The sequence below is a fragment of the Vicugna pacos genome, chromosome 11 (genome assembly GCF_048564905.1).
Source record: "Vicugna pacos chromosome 11, VicPac4, whole genome shotgun sequence".
NCBI lineage: Eukaryota > Metazoa > Chordata > Mammalia > Artiodactyla > Camelidae > Vicugna > Vicugna pacos.
The window spans coordinates 60,406,242-60,417,415 of NC_132997.1; the positions used below are offsets into that span (position 1 = coordinate 60,406,242).

General features: G+C 37.6%; 1 pseudogene; it reads right to left on the reverse strand.

Moving 5' to 3' along the window:
* Positions 1–9,080: 9,080 nt before the first annotated feature.
* LOC116282456 (U6 spliceosomal RNA) lies at positions 9,081–9,180 on the reverse strand (annotated as a pseudogene).
* Between the last annotated feature and the right edge of the window lie 1,994 nt (positions 9,181–11,174).

An 11,174-nucleotide genomic window follows, 5' to 3' on the forward strand; every position in this document is an offset into this window, starting at 1 on the left:
ACACCTGCCAACATATTTCCTTCTATCTCCACCTACTCCAACTATCAGCTACATTTACTCCACGTTCATTTTCATCTCTTCCCTGACTCACACTGTTATTTCAGAGTCATCATTCAAGATCAAACAGTCCAAAATAGCCTTGCAGACTTGCCTTGAGGCACCAGGCTCAAAAAAATTATTAACTGGCCTTAATCCTCCTTCCTGGCCCTATAAATAGGGTATGATGGTAGTGTGATTTTCATGCTGAAAATAACATAAACACTACACTTTAGAGAACTTTTGGATCTACCCTTAAATTGTGCCTAACTTAGTTTAGGCCTAGTTTAAGTGATTTCAAAAGAAATTCATATGTTGAGTTCATTCATATGTAACAACCCAATAAAGCTGTTTTCAAAACAAAAATAGTCAGTTTATACTAATGTTTAACAGTGTGGGCTCTGGCCTCAGCTGCCTGGGTTCACATTTGACACCTCTGAACTGGGAGACCCATGCAAGTTACTTAACCCCACTAAAACCCAGCTTCTTCATTTATAAAATGCAGATAATAACAGTACTTCCCTATCAGACTGTTAGGATTAAATGAGATAATGCACAAAATGTACTTAGCATAGTATCATGTGCATTGTAAATTCTATTGTTTAAATATATAAGACCGTCATTTTATATGGCAGACATTTCAACATGCAGTATCGCATTTAATCATGATAACTCCATAGCGTAAGTACAGTCGTCCCTCTGTATCCAGAGGGATAGTGCCAGGACCGCCACAGAACTAAAATGCCTGGATGCTCAAGTCCTTTATACAAAGTGATGAAGTGGGCCCTCCACATCCCCACGCCTCGCATCCCAGGATTCAACCCACCCTGGATCAATCTGCGGTTGGTTGGCCCCGTGGATAGAGGGTTGACTATTCTTTGTCCCCATTTTGTAGACTGCTCGCTGTCTCCTGGAGGTAAAACTTTTTGCACAGCTTTCTCAAAGAGGATTTGCTCAGCCACACATCCTAGAGTCTGAAGGGGCCTCCTCATTCCACAGTGACATTTGCACACTACTGTTCTTTTACCCTCTTGTAAAAGCCCCTGCTCCACCAAGACTCCTGCTATTGGCTCTACCATCTTCTACTGCTCTTTGTCACTATTATCTACCAAATCATGGTCTCTATCCCCAGATTCTAATGTCACCATCCCGTATGACTTCATTTATGTTAATACCCAGCATCCTGGCTGCTGGGTTCCTTGAACTCTTCATCTGCAGTCACCTTCACTCCACTCCCAACTTGGGTCACGTGTTTTTATTGCCACTCCATGGACCTTGTTACCACCCAGAACAATTCTGCCTTCAAAATCAACAACTCAGACATGTCACAACTCTTATCCTTCCAAATGGTACACACTGTTATTTCTGTAAAACCAGCTCCTTGAATTCATTGGACCCCCCTCACAATTTCTCACTTATCAGTGTCCTCATTCCTCACTTCCTTCCCTGTCCTACTTATATTCAGTGTTCGTTTACTTCGACCACTCTCATTAATTTCCTTAATTCCCTTGCCCCACTATCCTTTTGTCAAACCTGCTTGGCTTCTTAATGAATCCAAATATAGACCAAGGTTGCTGAGCATGGTTGCAGAAAAAGGATGAGGGCAGAGTCTTGTCATTATGTGTTCATTGTCAGCATCTTCAACAGGACGTGACACACTGCCCAGAAATTCAGTTGAGTTTTCACCAGTTCTCTCTTCTATTCTCTACAATGAGGACTACATACTTCCTCCATTGTCCTTAATCCTTTAACTTCCTCACATCTCAGTACTCAAAACAGGTGGCATCAACTCCTACCTCACAGAGATGATAGAGACCCTCAGAGGAGACATTCTCCAACTTCCCACCATCACACTGACAGACCCATGCACTTACGCAGACTTTCTTCCACCTTGCCTCCTGTCACTGTAGAAGAGGGGCCCTTTTTTCTAGTTAGAGTTTAACCCTGCACCATCCCTGCCCTGCTTTATCAGGGAGGGACCTTGCTTTATAAATTATTCCCTCTCCTATCTTAAATCTTTTGCTCTATACTGAATCTTTCCCTCCAGCTTTTAACTGAATTCAAGACTTTTTAAAAATCACTTAACACTGAAAACAGCCCTGAAATGCATATTTGCCCTTCTCAGTTTCACAGATGAGAAATAGGAGGCTCATGGAGATTAATGAGGGAAAGATAGAAAAGCGTCCGAGCCCTGTATGCAGCCTTTCATCACGGTGCCTTGCTGTGTTTTATGGCAGCTGGTCCCACCTCGGCTCTCCTCTGTGGGCTGTGTAGGTAGGTCTCTCTATTTCAGGTATCTTCGCTACAGGATTGGACTGATTTCTTGGCAAGCCAGTCTGCTGATCAATGCTCCAACATTATGACTTCCTCCCAGGCCCCAAATGATAAAGGGAAATAGTTGGGTAGACCTAATCTGTACTTTGGTTTCTCCATCAGTATAGTGTGACTGGTAATATATCTTCTTTCCACCTTCCAGCAGCATTCTCCTTCTACTCCCTGCCTCCATTTCTCATCAGTAACGTAATAGAGATGGCAGATCTCTCCCCCATGGAAGGCTTTCAATGGCTGAGGGGGCAGGTGCTACATAAACGCTCAATATATCCATCTTTTTTGGGACGCTGACTCCTTGCCTGAGCTGACAGAAAATTGTGATGTGGATGGGGCTGGGTGCGTTTTCTTTAGAAGGGAAAAAATAGAGCAAGGAGGAGGAAAATTAGGTGAGCATCTGGAAAATTAGGAGAAAAGAACGTGGCCAAGCAATTAAATCCACATCCACTGCTGCAGCTATTTGTGTCTGCCCGTTGTTGGTCTTAGACCCCAAGGAAACAAGGAGGCGTATAGAGTGTGGGATTTTATTAAAGGAAAGAGAACTAGAAGTGAAGAGGAAGTGAGGGGAGTGTGAGTCTTACAAGGGAGATGAAAAGAACAGATTAAAAAAAGAAACATAAGCCAACAAAGCTAATCTCTCCTTGTCAAAAATAGTAGGAGACTACCTGTCAATGTTTGGTCCTTAAATTTTACCTTTCCAGTAAAGGTAGTAAAGCCTCTAAAATATAGGACTAAGCCAAAACAAAAACAAAAAACCCAAAGAAAACAGGAGACTTAAAGGAAAAGTTATTTTCCTTTAAACAAAGGAGTAATTGGAAATCCTGAGAGAAAATTACATTTGAAACTAAATTGATGTGAAGTCTAAAGCTTAAAAGTGTAGATAGTCACTGAAAACCCAGGTCAAATCCTGGGTTTTCAGTTAAGTAGCTATGTGACATTGATCATGTTGCACTGAACCTATCTGAGTATCAGTTTTCTAGTTTATAAAATTATGGAGATTGACCAGATCCACTATTCTCAAACTTTGAGTTGTGTTCCGTGAAGAATCACTTATTTTAATGAGTGCTGTTTCTGAGGAAGATTGACTGAGCATGGGAACAGTGTGGAAAGAGGACAAAAGTTCGAGAAATGCTGGACTGTCTCAAAGATTTCTTCTATAAAATACAGAACAAGATAATTTCAAGAACTGGTTTGGGACCAGTTTCGTCTTTAGTAACTCATATAAGTCAGTTGGAAGGAATATATGTAGAATCTGTCATATCTTTTTTATGTGCCTGTAACTGAAAATCAAATTTAAGAGAAGGATGGCACTATCTGGCAGAAAATAGGCTTGGCAGAATCTGTAGGAAGTCAGACTCCTTTTGATCTTGGTGTGTGTCTTCTGGTAAACAATGAAGAGTAAGCAGATTGCTTTTAATTACTGGTACAGGGGTTAAGTTGCCTGGGGTCAGGGCGCACCATGGAGAACAATGAAAAGCAATCAGCCCTCAGCCATTCTCTTTGTCGATAAGCCACGAAGACCAGAGACCAGCTTCAGCCTCCAAATAGCAGAGCACTGGCAAGGGAGTCAATTCAAACTGGAAAAGAGAAACCAGAACCTTGTTCAAAAACATGGCAGACACACAGGGCCTTCCAACCATGATGTGGTCTTTGCTTACCTCATCAGAGTCATCCCTGCCTGTGGTAGGAGGAATGATGACCCTCCCACCCCCACCCAAAGATGCCTACACTCTAATCCCCAGACCCTGTTACCTTGCATGGCAAAAGGGGTTCTGCAGATACGATTAAGGTTACGGACATTGCAATAAGTATATTATCCTGGATTATCCAGGTAAGCCCATTCCGATGGCATGAATCATTAAAAAGTAGGGAAACCTTTCCTGGCTTTTGTCAGAGAAAGATGTGCACCAAAAGCAGGGTCACATGATGTTATGTTGCTGGCTTTGAAGATCAAAGAAGGAAGCCACAAGCCAAGGAATGTGGGTGCCCTCTAGAAGCTGGACAGCACAAGAAAATGGATTCTCCCTCGCAGCCTCCACAAGGGAATGTGGGTGCTGTCATACTCACCAGACTAACCGACACCCCTAGTATTTTAATGATCCCCTGATTCTTGGAATAACTAACCTAATTGTGCACCTGGGGCAATTCTCTGGTCTTCTACCCACTCTGGGGACATTCTTCATATTTGGGAAAGATTCCTGGCTGCGCAGCCACCAACTGCTTTGGGAATCTGTCTCCAAATAATCTCCTTCATACTTGTTGGCCAGCTTTTGACTTGATGAGTCTTGGTCACGCATCTTGAATGAGAAGGTAAATCCAAACCTTTTTTTAACATAGGTTGTAGGTACAGCATCAAAAATCAAAAGGGGAGGAGAAGGGTAAATTAGGAGTTTGGGATTAGCAGATACAAACTACTATATATAGGTAAACAACAAGGTCCTACTATATAGCACAGGGAACTCTACTCAATACCTTGTAATAACCTATAATGGAAAAGAAGATAAAAAGGAGTATACATATGTGTATATGTATAACCAAATTGCTGTGCTGTAAACAAGAAATTAACACAACATTGAAAATCAATTACACTTCACTTAAAACAAATAATTTAAGAAACTGGCAGGGAGAGAAGGCACAGTATGGTGACCAATCAGACAGTTCCAGAAAAAGGAATTACTGCCTCTCTGTGCCTGAGGCTCAAGAAAGGTTACAGAGATGAAAATAAGGAGACAAAAAGAGAAAATGAGAGAGAAAAAGTAGTTTGACTAAATGTTTACATGGATCTTGGATCTTTTCTGCCATTAGCACGTTTTACTGCAATTTCTTCATAACAGCCATTGCTTTTGGGCACTTCTCTGACACGTGGTATATCATTAAGCCTCATCAATGTCCATCCCCAGTAAATAAGGGGCTGGGGTCGGGGTAGGCAGCAGACAGGACTAGTTCAGTCCTCTTTTCCCAGAATTCCCAGGAATCCCATGGAATTTAACAGGTGTTCCAAAATAAGGGGTTCCATGAGCAGAAATAATTTAAGAAAAGAGAATGCTGGGTTAAATCAAAGAAAAATTAAGCAGATTTCTTTGCTGTAAGACTTACCTGAAACTTGACTTTTCTAACATGCTCTATGACTCTAAAGAGGACAGTTTGTGTTACAAAAACCATTTTATCAAAGGAACATCTATTAACATCTTGATGTTCAGTTTAGAAAACACTATCCTAAATATTCCCACAAAACACCCTATAGCTGAAATATAGTAGTCTGTCAATAAACACTTGACACAAACAGTGAAAGAGAGCCAAAATTTCCAAAATGACCAACCAAAATCTTTTACTACAACATTTTGCTATTAGATGTGGGTGCAATCTAAATGTCCATCAACAGATAAAATAGATAAACAACAAGGACCTACTGTATAGCACAAGGGACCATATTCAATTTCTTGTAATAACATACAATGGAAAAGAATCTGAAAAGAAAAAATATATATGTGTATATATATCTATAACTGGGTCATTTTGCTGTACACCTGAAACTGACATTGTAAGTCAACCATACTTTAACAAAAATTTTTTTTAAAAAGGAAATGTAAATGGACTTCATGAATCTACTTTTCTCAGGTCAACAAACTTCTCAGGTTGAACAAAATATTTGCAGGCAGTTAAACTGACTACTTGGGTCCAGAGCTTAGTGCCAACTAGTCAAAATAGGCTAACCATTTCTAACACCAGTTACAAACAATATTCTTAACAGTTTCAGTTAGCTTGTTTAATTCATCTTTGAGAGGAAGAGAAAATGATGTCAAACAGAAGGCATTTGAGGAGATACTGGTAAGAACCAGCAGCATCTAATTACAAAGTCTTGATATGTGACAAGTGGAATGCCATCCAAAACAACCTCAGACAAAAACACAACAAAAGTCTGGCCAAGGCCGATTAATGAAGGGTAAAATCACAGAGAGCATTCGAGGTCTTTGGCCCTACTTCCAGCCTTACTTCTGGGACTTTCAAACTATTTGAAACTAACCCCTTTCAATGACTATTGAACCTATTCCTATTTTCTGAAGACAAGAGATTCTTCAAGGCTTTGTCAAACTCAGTCAAATAACAAAATTGATTAGGCAACAGCTTGATGTTTTCTTCTAACATTGAGTCAACTGCATTGATTGGTTGTTTTGGTTTCCTATCAATATAGACTAAGTGATATGAATAGCCAATATTTTCTCCTCCCGGTATTTTCTCCAGGGTTTTCTTTGTTTCTTTGTGAAAACAAAAATGTTTATGCTCTGTTCTTTCCCGGGTGGTCATGATGTATCATCCCTATGAGGACTCCCCTGATTTCAGAAGTCCTTATTGTTCTTTGTGATTTTCTGCCACACGACTGGAAGCTTATATCGACAATATAACAGCTTAATTATATGCTACCTTCTTTTGTCCTCTAATGGTTATTGGTCTGGTCTCCCTAGTGCATTGGATTGTCCTGCTGTGACTTCAGGAGAAAGTGCAGATGGGCTGCTCCAATTTTAGGGCCCTAATATTGTCATGATAATGATCCATTCAGTAACAGGTCAATTTCAGCCCTGACCCTTATTGTGCACACATTCATAGAAGCCTGGGCATAAAAATATCAAGAATCAGTGAGAACAAAACTGGAAGTCAAGTTGCAGGAACTGGGACATATAGGAGTGGAGACAGCTGGGACTCTGGATCAGTACCAGAGTGCCTCTGTCACTGCTGGGGCAGCAGGATCATATATCTGGGACAGTGGCAGATACTAGGTGTCTTTCCTCTCACTACTTCCTGCATCCCTCCACCTTCATCCCACAGTCTTCCCTTTATTGCTGCCTACACTCCTGCCTCTTGCCAAGGTAATTTAAATGTTGCTTGTTTCACCTCTAACTGGCAAAGAGAAAACAGCAATGAAATCAACTATGGGAATCCAGAGAGTCAAAGTGAAAGAAACAAGACAGGCAGACACTGATGACCTTTTCTCACTGCCTTCTCCCTGCTTCAGGCACCTATACTCATTACACCAAGCTGATTACACTGACCATAACTAACATACTCAACATGACCCTTTTGCTCTCCTTGTTTTCACTTCCTAGAATGTCAGGTCTTCCTTTTCTGTGTCTGGTAGGTTTTGCTACATAACATTAGAGACCCAACTCAATTGTACATTCTCTGCAAAGATCTGTTCCTCCAGAACAAATAAACTGCATGTAATCAAAGCCCTATCCTAATACAACATTGTAAATCAACTATACTTCAATGAAAAAACAAACAAAACCCTATCCTTATGCCTCTGCAGTGTATACTGTGCTAGCATTTAACAGAGTACTGGGCACTAGTAGAAGAGTTTGGATAACAATCTTGCTAATTTTCTTCAGCATTTAGTAGAATTTGCCTGTGAAACCATCTGGCTCTGGGATCTCCTTTTTTAGTTACAGGAGTATCCAGATTTTCTATTTCTCTTTATCAGAATATTTGTATATTTTATGCATATTGTGAAATTTATCAGCATGTAGTTGCTATAATGTTTTATTATTTTTGAATGTAGAATTTGTATTGGTGTCCCCTATTCTGTTTCTAACATTGATAATTTCTGTTTTCTATTGATCAGTCTTGATAGTGGCTTTACAATTTTATTAATCTTCCCAGAGAACCAATTTTTAACTTTCTTGCTTTTTCCCATTGTGTACTTATTCATTATTTAACTGATTTCTAGTCTTTTCCTTTTTATTTGCTTCTTTTCACTTTCTTTAAGTATTGTTTCTTCTTCTGTTTCTTCTTGAGATGTTTGCTCAAATGAGTGATTTTCAGCATGTCTTCTTTTCTAAGACAAACATTTAAGACTACATTTTTCTGCTTTGGTTACATCCTCACATCTTGATATGTTACACTTTGTTATAAAGTTAAAAAACATTTTCTATTTTAGACTGTAATTTCAAATTTGGCCCATGGGTTTTTAGAAGTATATTACTTAATTTCCTAAATTAGGGACTTCTTTGTTTTGCTCTTTTTCTGTTTTTGATTTTTAGTTTAATTTCATTCTTGTCAGAGTACACAGTATTAATTTTTTTCTTTTTTTCCTTACATGATTACAGAATAGTGGCTATATTCTCCATGTTGCACAATAACCCAATATCAAATTTTCATCCTTTTGAAATTTGTTAAGATTTCCTTAACGACTGAAAATATGTCTGTTTTAGCAAATATCCCATTTGTGCTTGAAATGAATACTTTTTGTAGTTTTGTGGTGTACTATTCTATGTAGGTCAATTAATTCAAGTTCATTAATATGTTGTTGAGATTGTCTATATCCTTATTGATCATTTCTCTTTCTCTTTTTCTTCCTTTCTTGCTTGCTTGCTTGCTTGCTTTCTTCCTTTTGATGCTTTCTTGCTTGCTTTTGTCTGCTTGTTCTATTTATCACAAAGACTATTGAGTTAAAAGTAGACAAGTCAGTGATCTTGGATTTGTCATTTTTTCGTTTCTTTTTATTTTATTTTATTTTGTGTGTGTGTAATTTCTTATTGAGTTGTCGGTTTACAATGTTGTGTCAATTTCTGGTGCACAGCACAATGCTTCAGTCATACATGAATATACATATATTCATTTTCATATTCTTTTTCACTGTGAGCTACTACAAGATCTTGAATGTATTTCCCTGTGCTATACAGTATAAACTTGTTTATCTATTCTATATACACCTGTCAGTAAAGAATATGGAATGCTTCACGAATTTGCGTGTCATCCTTGCGCAGGGGTCATGCTAATCTCGGTATTGTTCCAATTTTAGTCTATGTGCTGCCAAAGCAAGTGCTTTTTTATTTTTTAGATTTTTTCTTTATATAATGTGTGCCTATCATCTTATGGTAAAATATCTCTTTATCTCTAGTAATGTGCTATTGCCTTAGAATTTACTCTGTCTTATATTGGAATAGTTATCTCAGCTTTCTTCTGGTTAGTGTTGCATGGTATACTTTCTTTTTATTTTTACCTGTGCTTTATATTTAAATTTTGTACCATATAAGAAGCATATATATGGATTTTGTTTTGTATATACACTCTAGCAATCTCTGTCTCTTAATTGAAGTATTTACCTCATTTATGTTTAACATAATTACTGATAAATTTGGGTTTAAATCTACTACATGATGATTTTCTATTCATTGCACCTATTTTTGTTTTTATCCTTTTTTTGTGCCTTTTAAAAAAAATCAAATGTCTTTAAAACTATTTTCCTATTTTCTTCTTTAAGAATGGTATTAGTGGTTATCTTAGACATTTCAAGGTGCATTGTTAATTTATGAAAGTCTTCCTAACAGTAGTTATTTTACTGCTTCCCAGGTACATCATTGCAACTCTCTTTATTGTTCCCCATAGCCATCTATGCGATTGTTCTCATGGATTACAGTACTCTATATATTTTAAACCATAGAAGATTTTGTAATTGTTTTTCTCAATCATCAGTGTTTATTTAGATTTCCTCACTCTCCCCACCCACAGTGATCTTCATTCCTTCTTGAATTATTTTATTTCCATATGAGGTCATATTTTTCTTTTTCTGCATAAAATAAAATTTTCATTTTAGTAGTTTTTTAGCGCAGGTCTTCTGGAAGCAAATTCTCTCATTTTTGTTTGTCTAAACCTGTCTCTGTTTTACTTTATCTTATGAGGACATCTTTAATATATTCAGAATTTGAAATTGACAATTATTTTTTCCCAACACTTTAAATATAGCAATCAATTTACCGAATTCTGGCATTCAACATTTTTGTTGAAAAGACAACTGTCAATCTTATTGTTTTGAAGGAGGATGTCTATTTTATTGTTGTTACTTTAAAGATTTTTCCCTGAGTATTTTGTTTTTTATCAATTTGAATATTTTCTGTCTAGATGTGGTCTTCTTTGTGTTAATCCTGCTTGGGGTTTAGAGCACTTCTTGACTATGTAAACGTAATGTTTTCTGACTTACAGAAAATTCCTTACTAATATTTTTTCAAATGAATTGTTTCTGTTTCCTTCCATCTCTTCTCCTGAAACTCCTACTACACGTGGTAGTCATCTTAACCATCTACCATATATTTCTTAAATTCCTTCTGTATTTTCAGTTCTTTTCTTATCTGTGTGTTTAGATTTGGATATTTTCCACTAGCCTATATTTCAGCTTAATGACCTATTTTTACTCCATGTTTGATCTGCTGAATGCATAGTAACTGATACTGTATTTTTAAGTTTTACAATTTCCATTCGACTGTTCTTTTTTATAGATAACCAGTTTTCTGGCAAAGCTATCTTTTAAAAAGATCTTCTTGATCATATTAATCATAGTTACTTTAAATTTCCTGTATCATAGCTGAACCTGTTTCTATTATTTGCTTTTTATTTTGCATTTTTTGTCTGTTTCTGATTCTTGGCATTCTTAGTAATTTTTCCTTGACTACTCAACATTTTGCATGAACAATTTGTAGAATCTCTGGGTGAAGTGATCTTTCTCTTTGGAGGATTTAATTTTGTCTGACAGGCAGGTGAGTATGTGAATATCAACTTCAGTCAAGGCTGGGCTTAAGGCTTTGTTAAAACTAGTTTGTGGCATAATAAAGATGGCCTCAAATTCTTTTACACTTTTTCCACCCAGTTGAAGGGTTTAGGTCTTCTCTGACAACTGGATGGGCTCTGGAACTGCTTTGACCAATATAATATGGTAGAAGTGATGCTGTGCCATTTTGGACCAAGATCATAAAAGATTGCCAGCTCTACTTCCTGTCTCTTGAGATGTCCACTCTGGGAAAAACCTGTCACCATATAAG